Source organism: Nycticebus coucang, chromosome 6 (assembly GCF_027406575.1).
Source record: "Nycticebus coucang isolate mNycCou1 chromosome 6, mNycCou1.pri, whole genome shotgun sequence".
Lineage (NCBI taxonomy): Eukaryota > Metazoa > Chordata > Mammalia > Primates > Lorisidae > Nycticebus > Nycticebus coucang.
The window spans coordinates 61233644-61255481 of record NC_069785.1 but is presented as its reverse complement, the minus strand read 5'-3'; the positions used below and the strand labels follow the sequence as shown (position 1 = coordinate 61255481).

At 38.9% G+C, this 21838-nt stretch overlaps 1 protein-coding gene across 5 annotated transcripts in view; it reads right to left on the bottom strand.

The window, feature by feature from the left end:
* RNF111 (ring finger protein 111) overlaps positions 1-14001 on the bottom strand; it is a 92634-nt gene extending 78633 nt beyond the window's left edge. The window contains exon 1 of one of the 5 annotated variants that reach the window (XM_053594018.1): positions 13572-14001. The gene's annotated coding sequence lies outside the window, so the exon portion shown is untranslated. Of the gene's footprint in view, positions 1-13346; positions 13490-13571 lie in introns of those variants that run through there. The other 4 variants (XM_053594022.1, XM_053594020.1, XM_053594021.1 and 1 more) reach the window with 4 other exon arrangements.
* Between the last annotated feature and the right edge of the window lie 7837 nt (positions 14002-21838).

Sequence of the window (21838 nt, the reverse complement as noted above, 5' to 3'; positions counted from 1 at the left end):
TAGTATTATTGAGGATGATAATCATGATAGTGATGATGATGAGGGAGAGGAACACACTTGAGAAAATCGGCAATTCCTGTTAATAGAATTTCTCAAATATACCTTTATCCATGGCAGTTTTCCAACACCTTTTCTTTTTGCATCCAAACAGACGTCATTTTTCCTTGGGCTAAAAGAATATAACAACTTTGTTTTACTTGCTTGCCCCTGAAATAAGTATACATTCCTTCTAAAACTTTCTAACTTTTTAAAAACACTTGAAAATGCTTTTAAAAAGCTGCTTCTCATAGCAGAAAAGTCAAAACATAGATAATACCAGGCTGGGCACAGTGGCTCACACTTGTAATCCTAGCACTCTGGGAGGCTGAGGTGGTAGGAGTACTTGAGCTCAGGAGTTCAAAACCAGCCTGAGCAACAGTGAGACTCTGTCCTTACTGAAAAATAGAATAATCATCCAGGCGTTGTAACAGGCACCTGTAGTCCCAGCTACTTGGGAGGCTGAGGCAGGAGGATCGCATGAGTTTGAGGTTGCTGTGAACTGTGCTGATGCCGGGGCACTCTATCCCAGTTAACAGAGTGAGATTCCCTCTTAGCTAACAGAGTGAGACTCTGTCTCAGAAACAAGTATGACGCATATTGTATATAAATCATGTATCAATTTAATTGATTTTTAAAAATAAGGTGGCGCCTGTGGCTCAGTCAGTAAGGCGCCGGCCCCATATACCGAGGGTGGCGGGTTCAAACCCGGCCCCAGCTGAACTGCAACCAAAAAATAGCTGGGCGTTGTGGCGGGCGCCTGTAGTCCCAGCTACTCGGGAGGCTGAGGCAAAGAGAATCACTTAAGCCCAGGAGTTGGAGGTTGCTGTGAGCTGTGTGATGCCACGGCACTCTACCGAGGGTCATAAAGTGAGATTCTGTCTCTACAAAAAAAAAAAAAAAAATAAGTTCACTATAGACAATCTGGAACATAAAGAAACAGCAGAGAAATTAAGCACCCCCCAATCCTACCGCTCAAAGACGATCACCAAAATCACCAATCCTTCCCTCTTCTTTGACAATGACTGTGCCCACTGGAAATAAAAATACACCTTGTTTTCCTTAGAAGGTAATATAGAACAGAGAATTCCTGAATTTGAGTTTCGTTCCTCAGAAAGAGAACCTAATAATTTAAATCCCTGCAATCCCATCTTTGCTGCAATTCTTTAGCAAGTAACTAATTATTCTGTGCCTAAATTTCCTCAGCTGAAAAATGGAAATATTTACCTCAAAGGGTTGCCATAAATATATAAAACAAGATAACATATGCATATCATGGTGTTTACTGTTTTTAAAGTTGAAGAGTCAATTAGCTTTTAGAAATCATCCAAGCGGCTTGGCGCCTGTGGCTCAAGCGGCTAAGGCGCCAGCCATATACACCTGAGCTTGCGGGTTCAAATCCAGCCCGGGCCTGCCAAACAACAAAGACAGCTGCAACCAAAAAAAAGTATATATATATATATACCCGGGCGTTGTGGCAGGCGCCTGTAATCCCAGCTACTTGGGAGGCACAGGCAGGACAATCACCTGAGCCCAGGAGTTGGAGGTTGCTGTGAGCTGTGATGCCACTGTACTCTACCCAGGGCGACAGCTTGAGGCTCTGTCTCAAAAAAAAAAAAAGAAATCACCCAAGCAAAAGTGTCCACAAGCTTCCTACCTCTGAATTCTCCTCCCTTGCTTTTATTGGAGGCCTTCCTTTAGTCCTCTAGATACACCCACCTCAAGCTCCTTTAAACTAATTGAAGTGAACATCAAATTCCTCTTGAAGATGAGACCAAAATCCTACATTCTTTTTTTATTTGGGGGGGGGGTTTGAGACAATCACTCACTATGTCACCCTCGGTAGTGCTGTGGCATCACAGCTCACAGCAACCTCAAACTCTTGGGCTTAAGCGATTCTCTTGTCTCAGCCTCCCAAGTAGCTGGGACTATAGGCGCCCCAAAGCCCTGCTATTTTTATGTTGTAGTTGTCATTGTTGTTTGGCAGGGCCAGGCTGGGTTCAAACCCACCAGCTCCAGTGTATGTGGCTGTCACTCTAGTGGCTAAGCTACAGGCGCCAAGCCAAAATCCTAAATTCTTAAATTCCAACGTCCACATGCTTCACCTCACTTCAATCTCATCATGCAGGCACTGTATTATCTCACATCATTACGTGGGTGAGAACAATAAAATAAGACAAATGTGAGAGAGAGAGACACCATATTCACTTAACTTTTATTATGTACATGGTTATAATTGTTCTTTCTTACCATCAGTTATTGTCATTAATTTCTTACTATGCCTAATTTATAAATTAAAACTTTATCACAGGTATGTATGGATAGAAAAAAAACATAATATATATGCTGCAGTTTCAGAAATCCACTGAGGGTCTTGAAATGTTATCCCCTGTGGATAAAGCAGGGCTATTGTATGTACTCTTTTTTTTTTTTTTTTTACTTTCAAAATATTAAGGAGGTATAAATGTTTTTGTTACCTCAATACCTTATATACCACTTAAGTTGAGGCTTTTAGTGTGCCCATCACCAGAAGTGTTCACTGTACCCAATAAATAAGTTTTTACTATAGTTACCTCTTTACGGAAACATGGACTCAAGAAAATATAACCAAATCCCATGATAATAAATCATGTTCCGAAGGCGTTCTGATATAAAAATCTGATATCACAATTTTCCACACTTAACAAAAAATAAGTTATTTGTTTTAAAGAGCACAGTTATTTAAGTAGACTTAGGCTTATGTAATATGTAAAAATTGTACTTGCTCACATATTTAAATATGATTTTACCACTAAGAATAAAGATTTTTATCATTTAGCTTAACATTTTACCACTGAAAGAGAGCTCAGTTCCGTATCAGTAATACAACTTGTTTCTGATAAAACTGTCATGCTTATCAAAAGCAAAAGCTCACATTTTAGGTTATACACATGTATTTATCGCAAACCTCCCTCCAATCCCCACTAAATTGACAGTAAAAGAAATTTTTAAAAATTCCCAACAACAACAAAAAATAGGATCTAATTAATAGCAGGTAAAGAAGGGACAGCAACTAAAATTTAGTTTTGACAGGAACTCCAGAAAATACTACAAAGAAGAAAAATAGTTAAGTTATCAAAGGTCACATAACAATACCTATTTCCTAGAACTGAAATAAAAACATGAGCCCTTGCTACATTTGTTCTCACAAACTACCATTCTCCTCCTCTCCTACCCAACTCCAGCCCCAATGGCCTCTTGGCTTTTCTGGAGCAGGTTAACATGCTGCTTTTATTCAACCTGCCCGTGAATATCCCCCAGATATCCACAAGGCTTACACACTCACTTCCTTTAGGTCTGTGCTCAAATGTTTACTTATCCTTGAGAACTTCCTTGACTACTTTATATTTTAAAAGCTAATACTGGAAAAAAGAAAAGAAAGGAAATAAACTGCATACATTAAAAAATAAAAGCTGGGGTGGCTCCTGTGGCTCAGTGGGTAGGGTGCCAGCCCCATATACCGAGGGTGGCAGGTTCAAACCCGGCCCCTGCCAAACTGCAACAACATCAAAAAAATAGCTGGGCATTGTGGTAGGTGCCTGTAGTCTCAGCTACTTGGGAGGCTGAGGCAAGAGAATCACCTAAAAAACCTAGCAGTTGGAGGTTGCTGTGAGCTGTGTGATGCAACGACACTCTCTACCAAGGGTGATAAAGTGAGACTGTGTCTCTGCAAAAAATAAAAATAAAATAAATAAAATAAAAGCTAATACCAGCATTAAAAATGTTTGTGGAAATGCAGAAAAACAAAAACAAAAAGTTAACAACACTCCCTATCTCTTCTTTTTTCCAGCTCAACTATTGCCACAGTTGCCATCTATAAAACTTACATGTTTGTTTCCCCACCAAAACAGAGACTTTGTTTTGATTATTACTATGCACCTACAAGCTCAGAACACACAGTTGGCATTCACTAAACATTTGTTGAACTATTATTTAAAATAATCAAAAGTAATACCCTAGCTCTAGAAAGAAAGGATGAAGGGAGAAGTGAGGACTCAATCACTATAAGTAGTCAAAAGATAATGCTTAAAATTGGTGAATTCGCTGGAGCAGCAGTTCTTTAACTTTTTGGCTTTTGAAGCCCTTTACAGTCTTGAAAATTAAGGACCCCAAAAAGCTTTTATTCTGTGGCTTATATTTGTTGATACTTAACCATATTAGAAAGCAAAACTGATAAATGCCTTAAAATATATTAGCTTAAAACAGCAATAAACTCACTATATACTAACACAAGTAAAATTAATATATATATATATATATTTTTTTTTTTTTTGTAGAGACAGAGTCTCACTGCACTGCCCTTGGGCAGAGTGCCGTGGCCTGACACAGCTCACAGCAACCTCTAACTCTTGGGCTTAAGCGATTCTCTTGCCTCAGCCTCCCAAGCAGCTGGGACTACAGGCGCCCGCCACAACGCCCGGCTATTTTTTTGTTGCAGTTTGGCCGGGGCTGTGTTTGAACCGGCCACCCTCGGCATATGGGGCCGGCGCCCCACTCACTGAGCCACAGGCGCCGCCCAAATTAATATATTTTTTAAAAAGTCAAGGAGAGAGAGTTGTACTGCTATACATTTTTGCACATCTCTTTAATGTCTGGCTTAAAAGACAAAAACTGAATTCTCACATCTGCTTCTGTATTCATTCTATTCTGGTATGTTATTTTGGTTAAATTATAAGAAAATCTAGCTTTATACAAATAATGTAGTTAAAAAAGGAATGGTATTTTTAATAACCCTTTCAGCTAAGTATAGATATACTACCTCTTTGATACTATAGATATACTTTCCTCTGATACTACCCCAAAACTTGACAAGAGTTGTTTTATAGAAATTAATTACAATGTGAATTGAAGCCCTTAATAATGAACCTTCATACCATTCCAGCAAAAATATATTACTCTTTCACTATACATAGATCTTTTACCCATGCATGATTTTGTAATATCATATATTGGTCATCTGAAAAATATTGCTTCACCAAGTTGTAGGCATTTTCCAAACACTGACACATTTCATTATATAAAAGTTAAAAAAAAATCATATTTGTTAATAACATTACCGATCTCCTCGGAGAAGTCCTGAGAAGCTGCCAAGCTCATAGTGGCAGATTTAAGTTACCCAAAATTCTAATTTTTGCTTGGAAGTCTGGATTTTATCTTGGCAATAAATTCTAGTCAGTTGTTTTCCTTGAAGTGACAGGCTCACTTCATTTATTTTTGAGAAAATATGTGCAAATACTGAAGTTCACATAACTACAGCCTGCCATTCTTTCAAGTAAAAATAGTGTTCCACGAAAAAAGTACTTTGCTAGTTTAGCTTACAACTAAATCACATAAGTTATCTTCTCAAGACAAGTATCATACTTTGGTACGCAGCAGAAGTGCCATATAACATCCCTCCTATTTTGTCACATGAAATATTAAAAAGTTGTATTCAAGAGTCCAGATTAATAAAATTAACAATTTTTGGGGAAAAAAAGAAAACAATTTTTACTGCTTCATAAAAGACATTTTTAAGTAAAACTGTTTTTTTATTGTAAATGTATAATGATAAGAATATAATGATTATTAGTGTAGTTTTCCTGCTATCTTGATTTATGCTGCAAGGCAAGCAGTTTTACGCACAACGTTTGCATCATCAAAGCAACTGACCTTGACATTAATCACACAGCAAATGAGAACTTAGTATTATTACAAAATAGTTTCAACCTGGCAAAATTCCTGAAACACTTGAAGATTCCCTCAAGAATCCACACACCACATTTTGAGAACCACTGGAAATACATGTAAAAGAGTAACAGGAGATATATTTTTAGGGAAAAGAATTGGGTAGTATGAAAACAAGACTAGCAAGACTTACTTTCTCCTATACATCCTCTGTACATTGTAATTTGGTACACTTTACACGTATTATTTTTCCTCAAAAAAATTAACTTTTCAAAAAATGAGATGTAAACTGACATGAAAAATAAGTAGTCATATAAGCACATAAGTACAAATATAATAATATGCAAAAGTGTACACCGGAAAAATAATTTCCAAGAAATAAAATGTTTCTGGCTAGGGGTGGTGGCTCCTGCCTATAATCCGAGCAACTCTGGGAGGCTGAGGCAAGAGGACCACTTGAGTTTAGAAGTTCAAGACTAGCTTTAGCAAGAGCCAGACCCTATCTCTAAAAAACAGCAAAAATTAGCCAGGCCTTAGGACAAGCATCTATAGTCCCAGCTACCCCAGAGGCTGCTGTAAACTAGGCTGACTCCACCACACTCTAGCCTGGGCAACACAGTGAGACTTTGTCTCAAAAAAGAAAAAAGAAATAAAATGTTTCTGTTTAGGCAGTAAAACTAAGGGATTAGGAAGAGTGGAACAGAAAATCACTGTTTTGAAACTATGTATAGATAGATATGAATTGGTTCAAAAACAAAAATAGTTCAAAATTTTGCTTGGAAAAACACTTATAATAAGTTAATTTTAAAAAAATAAATAAATAGGCTGACACAGTAGCTCATACCTTTAATCCTAGCATACTGGGAGGCTGAGGCAGAAGGATCCCTTGAGCTCAGGAGTTCAAGACTAGTCTCAGCAAAAGCAAAACCCCATCTCTACTAAAAATAAAAAAAAATTATCAGGCATGTGGTAGATGCCTATAGTCTCAGCTACTTGGGAGGTTGAGGCAGAAGGACTGCTAGAACCCAGGAGTTTGAGGTTGCTGTGAGCTAGGATGACACTATAGCACTCTAGCCTGGTCAACAGAGTAACTGTCTCAAAAAAAAAAAAAATTAGTAATAAATGGCTCAGTGCCTAAAGTTCAGTGAGTAGGGCTTCGGCCACATACACCAAAGCTGGCGGATTCCAGTCCGGCCCAGATCTGCTAAACAACAATGACAACTGCAACCCAAAAATAGCCGGGTGTTGTGGTGGGCACCTGTAGTCCCAGCTACTCGGGAGGCTGAGGCAAGAGAATCGCCGAAGCCCAGGAGTTGGAGGTTGCTATGAGCTGTGATGCCACAACACTGTACTGAGGGCAATAAAGTGAGACTCTGGACTCTGTCTCTTAAAAAAAAAAAAGGGCAGAACCTGTGGCTCAAAGGAGTACGGCACTGGCTCCAAATACCAGACATGGCGGGTTCAAACCCAGCCCCAGCCAAAAACTGCAAAAGAAAAAAAAAAAATAGGGAGTACATGATGATGAAAGGGTGCCTCTTCCTTACAACGACTATGGGTGAAGATGATGAAGAAGTTAGAAAATAACCATTTTGCAATTATCAGGGTAAAGATCAGAATACGCAAAAACCCATCATTGGATGTTACATGGGGCTGGGGTTGGCAGTGATTAAGAGAGCACCTGTACTATCTCAAAGTTATCCCCATAGATTGCTTATTAAATGCAAGAGGAAAAATAGTAACTACACAGTGGAGAAATCAAACACCACCATAAACAGGTTAATGAAAATTTACAACAGGCAGACCAATAACATGCACCTCTATATTACACCCTGAGAAGGATACAAAATCCCTAGCTAGGGATGCATAACCTGAATCTTATTATCAGAAAACATCAGGCAAATCCAAATTAAGGAATATTCTATACAATGCATGGTGTGAATTATTGAAAAATGTTAATTCAAGGAAAGATAAAGGCTAAGATGCTGTTCCAGATTGAAGGGGACTAAAAAGACATGACAATTACATGCAATTTGTAATCTAGACTAGATCCTAAGAGGAAAATGCTATAAAGACACAAAGTTATTATTGGGACAAAGTGACAAAAGTGGAAAATGAACCGAACTGTAGATTAAAGTATATAGACAGTATTATCAATGGCAAATTTCCTGAATTTGGTACTGTACTGTGATAGTGCAAGAGAACACAATATGTAGGAATATTTAGAGACAAATGAGCAAAATGTATGCAATTTACTTTCAAATGATTCACAAAGAGAAAAGGAAAAAGAAAATGTGACAAAATGCTAAAAACTGGAGAATCTGCCAGGCATGGAGGCTCACATCTATCATCCCAACACAGAAGGTTGAAGCAGGAAGATCACTTGAGGTCAGAAGTTCAAGATCAGCCTGGACAACAGAGTGAGACCTTGTCTCTTAAAAAAAAAAAAAAAAAAAAACCTTGAAAAAAATTAGCAGGGCATGGTGGCATACATTTTCATTGCAGCTAGTCAGAAGGATCACTTGAGCCCTCATTGCAGCTAGTCAGAAGGATCACTTGAGCCCAGGAGTTTGAGACTGCAGTGAGCTATGACCGCACTGCTGCAACTCCAGTCTGGGCAACAGAAAGAGATCACATCTCTTAAAAAAAGAAAAAAATGATGAATCTAAATTAACAGGTATTCAGGAGCTCTCAGTACTATTTTTTAAAACTTTCCTGTAAGTATGAAATTATTTCAAAATAAAAAATTTAAGTAAAAACCAACTGGGGTATCAAAATATAATAATGTATGAATAAGGAAAGTGACAATAGCTATTATTCACACTGACACACAGTCCTATATAGAATTATTTAAATTTTCAATTCTCTGAAAAAGGAAAAAAAAATTTTTTTTTTTTTTTTGTTTTTGTTTTTGGCCGGGGCTGGGTTTGAACCTACTACCTCCGGCATATGGGACCGGTGCCCTGCTCCTTGAGCCACAGGCGCCACCCAGGAAAAATATTTTAAGTATCCAATAACATAAATACTAAGATGCTGATCCTGTATACCCTCAGGAGAACACAGAAATCCATGATTTTCACACTAACCCAGTACACACTGAGGAACTCTTAGCAAATCATGAACCTCTCACAGGTGAGCCTTAAGATTCTGCTCTTCAGGGCGGCGCCTGTGGCTCAGTCGGTAGGGCGCCGGCCCCATATACCGAGGGTGGCGGGTTCAAACCCGGCCCCGGCCAAACTGCAACCAAAAAATAGCCGGGCGTTGTGGCGGGCGCCTGTAGTCCCAGCTACTCGGGAGGCTGAGGCAAGAGAATCGCTTAAGCCCAGGAGTTGGAGGTTGCTGTGAGCTGGGTGAGGCCACGGCACTCTACCGAGGGCCATAAAGTGAGACTCTGTCTCTACAAAAAAAAAAAAAAAAAAAGATTCTGCTCTTCAATGTAACTCAAGCACAGACACAGTGCCTGAAATACAGCACTCATATGTGATGAATAAATGCTGAATGTTTAGAAATGGAAGAGTGGGCATTTTATCAAAATTAAGAAGAAAAGGCTCAGTGCCCTACAGTGAGTAGGGCGCCAGCCACATACACTGGGGTTGGTGGGTACGAGCCCAGCCCAGGCCTGCTAAAGAACAATGACAACTGCAACCAAAAAATATCCAGGTGTTGTGGCGGGCACCAGTAGTCCCAGCTACTAGGACGCTGAGGCAAGAGAATCGCTTAAGCCCAAGAGTTGGAGGTTGCTGTGAGCTGTGACACCACAGCACTCTACCGAGGGTGACATAATAAGACTGTCTCAAAAAAAAATTTTTTTTTGAGAAGAGGGAGAAAGGGGCAGAGACTTAAATATGGTACTTTTACAAACATTTTCAAATATGAACGTTTTCAAGCCTCCATAAAAGCAGAGAACAATTAATATCTATGTACCCATCACCCCAACCCAACAATTGTCAAGATTATACCATACTTGTTTCATCAATGTCATTTTCTCTACACCACTTTTTTCACACTTAAGTATTTTTAAACAGATACCATTTTTCTCCTTCATTCCTCAGTCTCCATCTCTAAAGAAATGGGGCATTTTCTTACATAAAAATAATGTCATTATCACCTCTAACAAAATTACAATAATTTCTCCATATCATCTAATATTCTTCCACATTCAGTTTTCTCCCAGTGTTTCAAAAATTGCTTTTCTACAATTGGTTTGAGTCAGGATTTAAACAAAGCTAACATTATTACATTTGGTTGACTCACATTAAATATTTTAATCTGTTTACATCATTTACCAGTAATTATGAAAAGCCTAACAGACAAATCAAATAATTAATTTACACTTGTAGATTCTCCAGAATCAAACCCAACCTAATGTATTGACTGTTCTGGCTTTCTGTAGCATTCTTTTTCCAGATTGTCAATATGGTTGATTTTTTCTACTCACTGAAATCACAAATTATCACCTCGAGAAAGAGACCCTCCCTGACCACTCAATCCATAGAAGCAGCCCACTTCCATTCATTGCCTATCATATGGTCCTATTTTCTTCACAGCACTTATATTACCTAAAAGTATTCTATTCTTATTATGTTCCCCCCAACCAAATATCTGCCCCATGAAGTCAGAGTCCCTTCTTCATTGAAGAACACTAAAACTATCTAGAACACGAGACATTCAATAAGTAACTAAAAAATAATGCAGTACCTCTAAAATGTAAATCCAGCTATTTATTTTTAAACATTCATAATTTGTAATTTGGTATAAATTGAGTACCTGTAGAAACCTGGGCCAGCTGTTAACCAAGAATCTGTGGGATATGGGAAAGAAAGAACAGAGGTGTAAGACACCTAAATGTAATTGTGGACTTTTACTCAATAACAATTACAGGTTTCTGAAATAAAAACAAACTATTCAGGATGATTTAAAAAGTGTTACTAGCAATGATAAAAAGTTTCATTTTTAGTACCATCTGAGAGCTATTAAACCTTGTAATACAATGGCAATATTACCTAGCACCTTGGTTGTCAACCTTCCTAATGCTGCGACCCTTTAATACAGTTCCTCATGTTGTGGTGACCCCCAACCACAAAATTATTTTTGTTGCTAGAGGACTGTATTAAAGGGTCGCAGCATTAGGAAGGTTGAGAACCACTGACCTAGAATAACAAACATGGCTTCATCATAGGCTTTACAAGAGAGAGAGAATGTGTGTGTGTGTGTGTGTGTGTGTGTGTGTGTATGTATCATGAAGGCATTTATACTCTCAAAATAGCACTTCTTCCTGGATATTCAACTATAATGTAATAATGAATATCAAAAACCTGATTAAAAATACGATCCATTAAACTTAGGCCCTAAAACCAGTTATTAAAAATAACCAGAGTTATTAAAAATACAATCCATTAAACTTAGGCCCTAAAACCAGAGTTATTTATCCTACACTTCTCGCTTAGAGAGATCTGAAGCCCAGCAAGGTGTTAAAAATAAACTCAAAGGGCTTGGCACCAGTAGCTCAGTGGTTAGGGCACCAGCCACATATACTGGAGCTGGTGGGTTCAAGCCCAGCCTGGACCTGCCAAACAACAACAACTGCAACATAGCCAGGTGTTGTGGCAGGTGCCTGTAGTCCCAGCTACTCGGGAGGCTGAGTCAAGAGAATCGCTTAAGCCCAAGAGTTTGAGGTTGCTGTGATGGGTAATGCCATACACTCTACCTAGGGCAACATAGTGAGACTGTCTCAAAAAAAATAAACAAATAAATAAACTCACAGATCTAGGTGTATAGCAAGCAAAGCTAGATCTAAAATCCACATCTCCTTTCTCTAGCCCCATACTCTTTCATAAGATAATGTCACCCACAGAATTTTAATGTCAAGTTACAACATATTTTAATTACCATCATTTTTAGTCACTTTTTTTTCCTACTCAAGTCTTACTCCATGGGGGAGAAAAAGTAAAAAGAAGGGCATATATAATCATAACTTAAGTAAAGCACAATACAGAAACCTCCCTTTAACAGAAGAAAAAAGAAGACAACGATGACAACGACAACGATGACCTAAAAATCTAACCAATTAGATTCGATGAGGTTTTTATTTCACATTTTAAATTTTAAAATAAAATAAATATTTGGGAGTATCTGCTACATGCCTATTGCTTAGCTTTATACAAGTTGCTGTTCTCTTATTTTAAACATCAGCATAGTTCTCTCTCAATTATTTGTGGAAATGCAATGCTGTAGTGAAATTCATTAAGCTTGTAATGCACTTTTCACATAAATGAAATTATTTGGTTATACTTTTCCTCAAAACCAAATCTATTTCTAGGGAAATAACTAAAAAACAAATGACCAAGACACACCAAACAAAAGGAAAAGTGAAAGATCCACACACGATATAATACCCATGATGAACAAGGAGATTCTATTTTTTTCCTGCAATACCATTCAAACCAATTTCCGAACACCCTCACCAATTCTTAGGATACTGCTGTGAATCTTAGGTGACAAATGAGAGGAGAGAGATGATAAAGTAAATTTGCCACAGGTTACACGGCAAGAGAATGACAATAGTAAAATAATTCAAGGTTAAACGCCCCCCCCCCACCAATTTAAGATTCTTTACAGAGTAAAACAGCTTCCTTCTTATCCTATCTGTTGTATCTCACAAATGTAACCAAATACTGTCTAGTTTGAAAAACAATATTGTGTATAATCACAGGGAAATGTTTACTAAAAACATTTAGTAACAAACTATTCAAATGTAGCTCTTCACCCTAACAAAGCTAAGTCAAACCAGCATTACAGAACTTCTATGTACAGTAATCTCAAAATCTCATTCTAGCATTTTAAGCAAAGAGACACACTAACACACAAATGGTAAAGGAAATGGAACCTTAGTTTATCTTCCAGTCTGTTTTTGGTTATAGAAGTCCTTACAATAAAAAATTGAAGATAAAATGCCAAATGAAATAATTCGGGTTTTGAACCTGAGATAAGCCAACTTCAAAAGCTTAAAAAAAAAAAAAAAAACTCCTAAAATAAAGTCTGTCATCTGGCATCTTACCATTCAAGAGTTCTAAATTCATACCGCACATAAATCAAAAACAGGAAAGCTTACGACAATACAATGAAGTCAACACACACCACAAACATGAACAAATTAAAGGAATATTCTATACTTCCTGGTATAGTCTGAATGTTAAAACTTAGGTGTTAAGAAATATCTGTAAATATCTACTATAACCTATTGAAAAACTATTGTAACAAATCTATATTTCTGCAGTACAGAACAGATATTTCCACTACAGCACTGACTGACAAATTACCTAAGAACAATAATAAAAATATCAAGCTTCTTTTTTAATGACCAAAAAGCCAACTCCACACAAAATCTGATGCGTCTGTATTTCTGCAGTTCCGCGGACTACGTTTCCTTGATCACAGAAGGCAACTCCCTAAACGTCAGGGCTGACTTAGAGCCCTCCAACTCCCCCGGCCCGGTTACCTTCATCACTCCATTGTCAAATCGCACTCCCACGCCTCCGTCCTCAGCCCCCATCCTAAGACTCCAGGGAGATACGAAAAAGGGAAAGAAATCTTCTCACCCATACTCTCACCTTAGGCTGTGGGTGTGTCGGCAGACGAATGTTTTGCCCAAACACAATTAAATCTTCGGAGGAGACTCAGACCCTAAGTCACCGCGGAGCCACCAATAACCGGCCGGTGCCGACCCCAGCCTTCCGCGGCCGCAGCCCTTCCTCTTTCTCCCCTCCAGGCCGGCCCCTCCCCCGTTGCGCGCACGCGCGGCCTCCAATGGGTCCCCTCCCCCCTGTCCCCCTCACCTTAATCATTAGCTACCCTCTTCCCAGGGTCCGAGAATCACTGACCCAGGAAGGAAGACAGGAAATGTAAAGGGTGAAAAGTATACGTCGAGAGCCAGAGAACTGCGCCTCGGATCTCGGCCTAATAGGCCCCTAGAGTCAAGAGCAGCGTCTGTCACCGCCACCAAAACTGTACGTGAGAAAGCGTCTGGACTCGACCCAGCTAACACGGCTTGGGTTCAGAATGCCTAATTTGGCACCACAGGAACTCCTCAGAAGCTGCAGGCGTTTCTAGGCTGCGCAGACCGAACACCGCACCACCGTCGCCGCCACTGCTACTGCTCTCCGGCCGCCGCCGCCGCCGCCGCCGCCTAACCAATCCCTCCCCTACTGATCCAGCACGACACTTAGGGGGCTTTACGACAGTTCGGAAAGTGAGAGCTCGGTAGCCTTCACGCCTCCATTAACATCTGTTTGTCTCCGCGCTTGCTCAGATTACCATCTCACTGTCCCGCCCCTCTTCCGCGGTCCTCCCCTTTTGTACTTGTATTATCTGTTTGCTAAACCAAGCAGTGTCACGAAGCTCATGATTTAATTTTCCAGGGTGATTATGCATTCAGTATTTAAGCAAAATCTCGACTACATCTTGGTTAATTTTTCGTAATTAAATACGACTAACTACAGAATTATTGACTATATTTATGGTACACTTGAACAAGAACATCATGGGTTAGTCTTTCAAAACAAATGATACCCCAATCATACGCGCTAATGACCTAAAGATCACAGCTCATTGTGAAGGTGAATCTGCTTCCGGAATCAGATCACAAGTAATAGACATCCTGGGAACTCCGGCTGTATAGTCGCAAAAGCCTTCGTAAGTCAATGATTTTATAAAATATCAGTAAATAGGAAATGTTTCGTTATATGCATTAAGAGGATGCAGGGGAGAGAGAATGGGCTTTTGAGTTGATCAGGCTTCCTTTAAAAAGCCCGGTGATGCCACTTAACAGCTGTCTGGTTTATTAGACCCTTGTAAATCTCAATTTATAAATTGGAATAACATTATTTGCCTCAAAAGTTACTTTGAGATTAAATGAAAGAATTTATGTAATTCTCTTACCAAATAAGTATTCAATGAACGTTCATCCCTCCCTTTGCCATCAACTCATCTTTCTCAGTATTCTTTTTGTTCACTCTTGTTCTCCATATTATTCAGTGAAGAAAATTACCTTAAAATTACAGTAATAAACAAAGGTAGCAGATTGTATGAAAAAACTGAAAGAGCATTGGACTAGGATTTTGTTCAGTTCTGTTTGTCATTCTAAGTATAGACTTTTGCCTAAACCATCTTATCTGCTACCACGGTTTTACTGCTATTACTGCATGACTTTTCAAACCTATACTTCCAGCCCCAACCTTTTTCCTAACGCTTTTGGCCTGTGCTCTTCAATAATGTAGTCACTGGCTATATGTGGCTGTTGTGCACTTAAAATGTGGCTAGCACAAATTGAGAAGTGCTTTAAATGAAAAATAACATTCAATTTCAAAGTTACAATACAGAAAACTACTGAAAAATCTCAATACTTTTTAATATTTATTCTATGTTGAAGTAATATTTTAGGCTTATGGGGTTAAATCAGTGGTTTTCAACCAGGATGATTTAGCAATATCCGGAGATACTGGTGGTTTTTACAACTCAGGGAGGAGTGGCATGGCTACTGGCATCTAGTGCATAGAGGCAGGAGATTCTGCTAACAACCTGTATGCACAGGATAGCCCTCCAGAACAAAAAGTTCTCTGGCCCAAAATGTTAATAGTGCAGGTGAGAAACCCCGGGTTAAATAAAATATATTCTTAAAATGAATTTCACCCATTTCTTTTTACCTTAATATGGCTACTAAAAATCAAAATTGTATTTGTAACTCGTATTATATTTCTTTTGGACATAGCTATCGCTAAGATATCATGTCCAAAATAAATAAATCAGTTGTATTTACACCCCACCCATCTTAATCTTTCCTGTCCCAGTCAATAGCTCCAAGTTATCCAAAGTAGAGGGGACTTGTCTTTTCCAGAAAAGTTGAGTTTGAGGTGTCTAACATTTACCCAAAGTGGAGATTCCGGCAGGCTGTTGTATTTAGCTGTTTGGTATATGAATCTGGAGCTGAGGGAAGTGATTTGGGATAAAGAGAGAGATTTGGACTCACTGACTTATTTATGAGAGCTAAAGCAATAATTTTGGTGAGGTAACCCAGAGTATAAGTGAGAGGAGAGAAATACCTGGAGAAGTTTAAAATTTTCAGAGTTGAAGAATGAAAAGAAGTTTCAGAAAACAAAACAAGAGATACAAGTAGCAAGGTAAAAGAAAAAGAGTTTCAAAAGTAAAGTGGGTGATCAGGGGTCTGAAATGTCTATTAGTTTGACAATAAGATCAGTAAACAAGAGCATTTTCAATAACTGCCTTACATAGTTTAGAACAAAGGTTCTCAAGTAGAGGTGATTTTAACCTGCAGGGGTTGACAAAATCTGGAGATATTTTTGGGTTTCACAACTGGTGAAATGCTACTGATATCTAGTGGTTAAAGACCATAGATGCCACTGAACATACTACAGTGCACAGAATACCCTGCTACAAAGAATTATCTGGACCCAAATGTCAACATCACCCCAGCTGAGAAGTCAGCTTAGAAAGGATCAGTATCATTTCATGAAATTGGAAGTAAATGAAAGGAGAGACACATATGTATAGCAGGATATGGAGCCAAGAAAGGATTAGACTTGAATCTTGTTGGTATGCTGAAGGGAAAGACCCAGTAGAAAAAAAAGAAGGGGAAGATAATGGAAATAAAAGGATGCTCAGTGGAGAAAAATTCCTGTGGAGGCAGAGGACATAAGATTCAAAACTCAGATAGAAGAATTACCATTGGATAGAAGGGACACCCTTTCCGCTAAAACAAGTGAGAGGGAAGAAGTGATTGCACACATGGAATTGGGTTTGTTAGCTTCAGGGGTCAAATTGAGACAGTTCTTACTGAATGACCTTGACTTCTCTATGAAACATGCAGTAGTGGCTTGATGCCTGTAGCTCAGCAGCTAGGGCACTGGCCATGTACACCAAGATTGGCAGGTTTGAACCCAGCTGGGCCTGCCAAACAATGACGACAACAACAACAACAAAATAGCCGGGCGTTGTGGTGGGCGCCTGTAGTCCCAGCTCCTTGGGAGGCTGAGGCAAGAGGATCGCTTAAGCCCAAGAGTTTGAGGTTGCTGTGAGCTGTGACACTACAGCACTCTACTGAAGGTGACATAGTGAAACTGTGTCTCAAAAAAAAAAAAAAAAGAAAAGAAAGAAATATAGGGTCATCTATTAAGACAAGGTTTGCAAATGGCTGGGTAGAGAGATTGGAAGAGTCAGAACAGTCACTAACATAATGGCAGAGAGGGCAAACAAATTGAAACCCAGAATAGAAAAAGCATAAGATTGAGAGGACAGGTGCTGTGAGGTTGTATATAGAGGAATAATGGTAGGTTATGGGATGAGAGACAGTTCTCACCTGAATTACATAGAGCAGTTTCCTGATTTCTATGTTTCTGCTCCCACCACCATTACTACATCACCAGCAATTCAACCTTGAACCACAATCAGAATATAGTAGAAACTGATTGAGACATTAAATTGCTTTAAGTTCATCAATGGATCACCTGCAAGTAACAGTCTTAAGTTGTTAGCATGGCAAATAAAGCCCATCAAAATCCAGATTCTCTAGTGCCACTTCACACCACCCCCCGGCCACCAGCTAACCCCTGCCCCTGTTTAGACTCCTGCTGGCTTCCCCAACTTCTCTAAATTCTCCAGAAAAAAAAAATTATTCTTCCCATACAATGCTCAATTACCTCCCTGGAAGGTAACAAAGCTAATTCCATTTGTAAAATCACTTCTTCCCACCCGCTTGTTTCAGTGATAGGGATATCCACTATCCAAGGCTAAGTTTGACATCTGAGCTTTGACTCATTTCTTCTTCCTCCACTGAGCATCCCTTTCTTGCTAGAATCTTTTCTCTCTCTTTTTCCCTGGCTCTTTCCATTCTGCATACCAACAGGATTCAAATCTTGCTCTTTTGTAGCTCAATATTCTGCTATGTATGTGTCTCTCTTTTTCTATTTTCCTGCCTTTGCACCTGCTTTTCCTTCTGTCTCAAAATACACCCCCTTCTCCACACTTCCCACCCATGCTTTATCTGCTTAGAAAACTCTTTTTCAGGCTCTCCTCCATGAAGTATTTCCTTATCACTCCCTACCCCCTGAAATAGAGTTAATAATCACTTTTGCTTTTGTACTCTCTTCAATCTTTATATCTCTGGGTGTTACAATTATTTATATACATACCATTCTGTTTCCAAACTCTAAAATCAAAGAGTCTTTTTCTCTTTGGTAGAAAACTATTATAGCACTCAATAAATACTCATTGAACTTTACTGAATAAAGTTTGAGGATCTAGTCTCAATTGTGCCAGAAGAAATCAGAAATCTTTCATCCAATCACTCTAAATCTCTGAGAGTTAGTAATGCTCATTTGTGGAAAAATCGGGGTTATCCAAATATACTCAAACAAAATTCTACCTTCCTAAAACTGCAGAAAAATAATGTTTACCGTATTAGTGTGCATACATGGGCCAGCCATGTTTCAGTATCTGCCAGGCAGGAACTTGAGAAGTTTAGTCTAAACATAGGAACAGCTAAATTAATGAGCTCCTGCAACAAACAGAAAAAAGAAAAATTTCTACAAATTACCAAACTCAGAAAGACTGATATGCCCACCACCCATTGCATGCTTCACAATTAAATAAAGTTTACAAGTAAGCATGACCAATTATGTGGTCAGGTTTGTTAGCTCTTTAAAAGAAAATGAAGCAAAGTTTGGAGATTTAATGCAACAAGATAGGGAAATCTTGGGAAGAGTTGGAAATATTTACTGAACTATTTCCTCAGATGAAAAGCTTTGGAAAGAATTAAAAAGATCTCAGAGATGTGCTAGTCAGAACACTTAATGATTCACAACATTTTACTTTCTTTTTGAGGCACCAAGACATCACTGGAACTTGAAACTGAGAGAAAAATGCTGGGTGGGTGCGGTGGCTTACACCTGTAACCCCAGTGCTTTGGGAGACCAAGAAAGAGACCAGAGGATTGATTGCTTTAGCACAGAAGTTTAATGTTGCAATGAGCTATAATGATACCACTGCACCCGAACCCATGCAACAAAGCAAAACCTTGTCTTGAAAGAAAAAAGGGAAGGAAGGGAGATGCTATAGATTCCTTAATTATTGATTTGGTTGATGTAGTGCAGCTCTTCATTAAAGTTTTACATATAAATGTGATTTCGGGTTGCATGATTGTGAGCAGAGCCTATTTAAAAATTATACACAACCATAAAAAGGGATGAAATGATGTCATTTGCAGCAACTTGAATGGAACTAGAGATCATTATCCTAAGTGAAGTATCTCAGGAATAGAAAACCAAACATTGTATGTTCTCACTAATAGTAGGAGCTAAAGGATGGGTACACACAGCCACGAAGAGATGTAAAGCACATTGGAAATCAGGAATAGAGGAGGGTGGGAGGAGGGCTGAGGAATTAAAAATTTACCTATTAGGTACAATGAACACTATTCTGGTGACAGGCAGAAAGCCCTGTCTTACGTGTTAAACAAGGTATCCATGTAACAAAAACATTTGCACCCCCTTACTATTTTGAAATAAAATAAATAGATAAAATTTTAAAATAAAGATTACACAGTACTATGTGAAATACTGTATAATCTTCATTATACATACATACACAGAGAGACTGAGAAAAGATAGTCACTAGACACAGTCCTTATTTCTAACTACAATTGTGACTCGTATTTTTCAATCTATAAACTTCTCTGATTGTCTTTGGAATGTAACCTTCAAGATATATTTGAATTAACAATAACTATCTGTGTCTTGGCTTCTGAAAAACTGAACTGACATAAATCATGAACTAACAAGGACACGGAATGCCTGGAATTTTGTAGATAAGCATTTGAAACTTCAAAATATTTCTGGCTATCAGGCCAAATTTTGAGCATGTTTGAAGGCATCTTGTTCTATGAAGAGTATATTTTTAAAATAAAACAGTAAAAAAATTTAAAAAGATGTAATGGGTGGGACCACACCTACGGTGCATCTTAGAAGGGTACAGGTGAAACTTACTAAATGCAGAATATAAATGTCTTAACACAATAGGTAAGAAAATGCCAGGAAGGCTGTGTTAACCAGTTTGATGAAAATATTTCAAATTGTATATAAAACTAGCACATTGTACCCCATGGTTGCATTAATGTACACAGCTATGATTTAATTAAAAAAAAAAAAGGGGGGGCGGTGCCTGTGGCTCAGTCGGTAAGGCGCCGGCCCCATATACTGAGGGTGGCGGGTTCAAACCCTGCCCCGGCTGAACTGCAACCAAAAAATAGCTGGGCGTTGTGGCGGGCGCCTGTAGTCCCAGCTACTCAGGAGACTGAGGCAAGAGAATCACTTAAGCCCAGGAGTTGGAGGTTGCTGTGAGCTGTGTGATGCCATGGCACTCTACCGAGGGCCATAAAGTGAGACTGTCTCTACGGAAAAAAAACTGAAGCAGACAAGGACAATTAAAATGTATTTAAGCACACACACAAAAAAAAAAAGAAAGAGAGAGAGAAAGCCACCATCCACCACTGGTGATGTAAACCTAGAATCAAAACTAAGGCGTTTTAGTAGTATAGTTTGTTAATTATTGGTATTTTCATAACTTGGTCAAAATTAGTCATAGATTTACCATTTTCATTAAGTTGTTTTAACTCTTTTGGAATGCTTTTGTGATGCTGTTTTATTTTACTTTATTTTTTTGAGACAGAGTTTCACTCTGTTCTCCAGGCAAGAGTGCCATGGCATCAGCCTAGCAAACAGCAACTTCAAACTCCTGGGTTTTAAGGGATTCTCCTGCCTCAGCCTCCTCAGTAGCTAGGACTATAGGCAGCCACCATGATGCCTGGCTAACTGCTCTATTTTTAGTGGAGAAGGAGGTCTCACTCTTGCTCAGGATGGTCTTGAACTCCTGAGCTCAAGGGATCTTCCCGCCTCCCAGAGAACCAGGATTGCAGGCATGAGCCACTGCACTAGTCGCAAGGCTGTTTTGTAAACCTACAATTTCTAACATGTTCATCTTTGATAGCAATAAAAAAAAATCACAAGTTTCTGAGCATTAAAAAGTAAGGCTTGATAACCTCCAAAGTCTCCTAAAGTTCTAATATTTCAGGTTTTGCTTTGGGCCTAATTAGGATTTTATGAACCTTATAAATATTACAACTTCAAAAGTGATTTACATACTGGTTGATTATTTGCAAATTCAGAATAGGAAGTCAAGAAGCTACTATGAATTTCCTTAATATCAGGCGTCCTCAAACTTTTTAAACAGGGGGCCAATTCACTGTCCCTCAGACCATTGGAGGACCAGACTATAGTTTAAAACAAAAAACTATGAACAAATTCCTATGCACACTGCACATATCTTATTTTGAAGTAAAAAAAAAAAAAAGGGAACAAATACAATTCACACCACTTCATGTGGCCCACAGGCCGCAGTTTGAGGACGCCTGATATAGATCATGGAAAGTTTTCCCAAAACATCAAGTTTCTCTAAACTATGTTAGTATTAGTTTAATAGTGTAAAAGTATCTTGACTATGATTATGGGTAACAGAATTGAGGAGACTGTTCTTTGTTTAATTTAAAGATTGTACAGTCCCTAATCAGAGAAATGCAATTCAAAACCACCTGGAGATATCACCTAACCCCAGTGGGAATAGGCCACATCATAAAGTCTCAAACGTGCAGGTGTTGGCGTGGATGTGGAGAGAAGGAAAACCTTTACACTTTTGGTGGGGGTACAAACTAATGCAACCTCTTTGGAAAGAAGTATGGCGAATTCCCCAAAGAGTTCAAATTAGTTTATCACAGCTCAATTTACAGTCTCCAAAATGTGGAAACAAACTAAATGCCCACCAATCCAGGAATGGATTAACAAACTGTGGTATGTGTATACCACAGAATACTATTCAGCCATTAAAAAAGATACCTTTTGGGCGGTGCCTGTGGCTCAGTCGGTAGGGCGCCGGCCCCATATACCGAGGGTGGCAGGTTCAAGCCCGGCCCCTGCCAAACTGCAACCAAAAAATAGCTGGGCGTTGTGGCGGGTGCCTGTAGTCCCAGCTACTCCGGAGG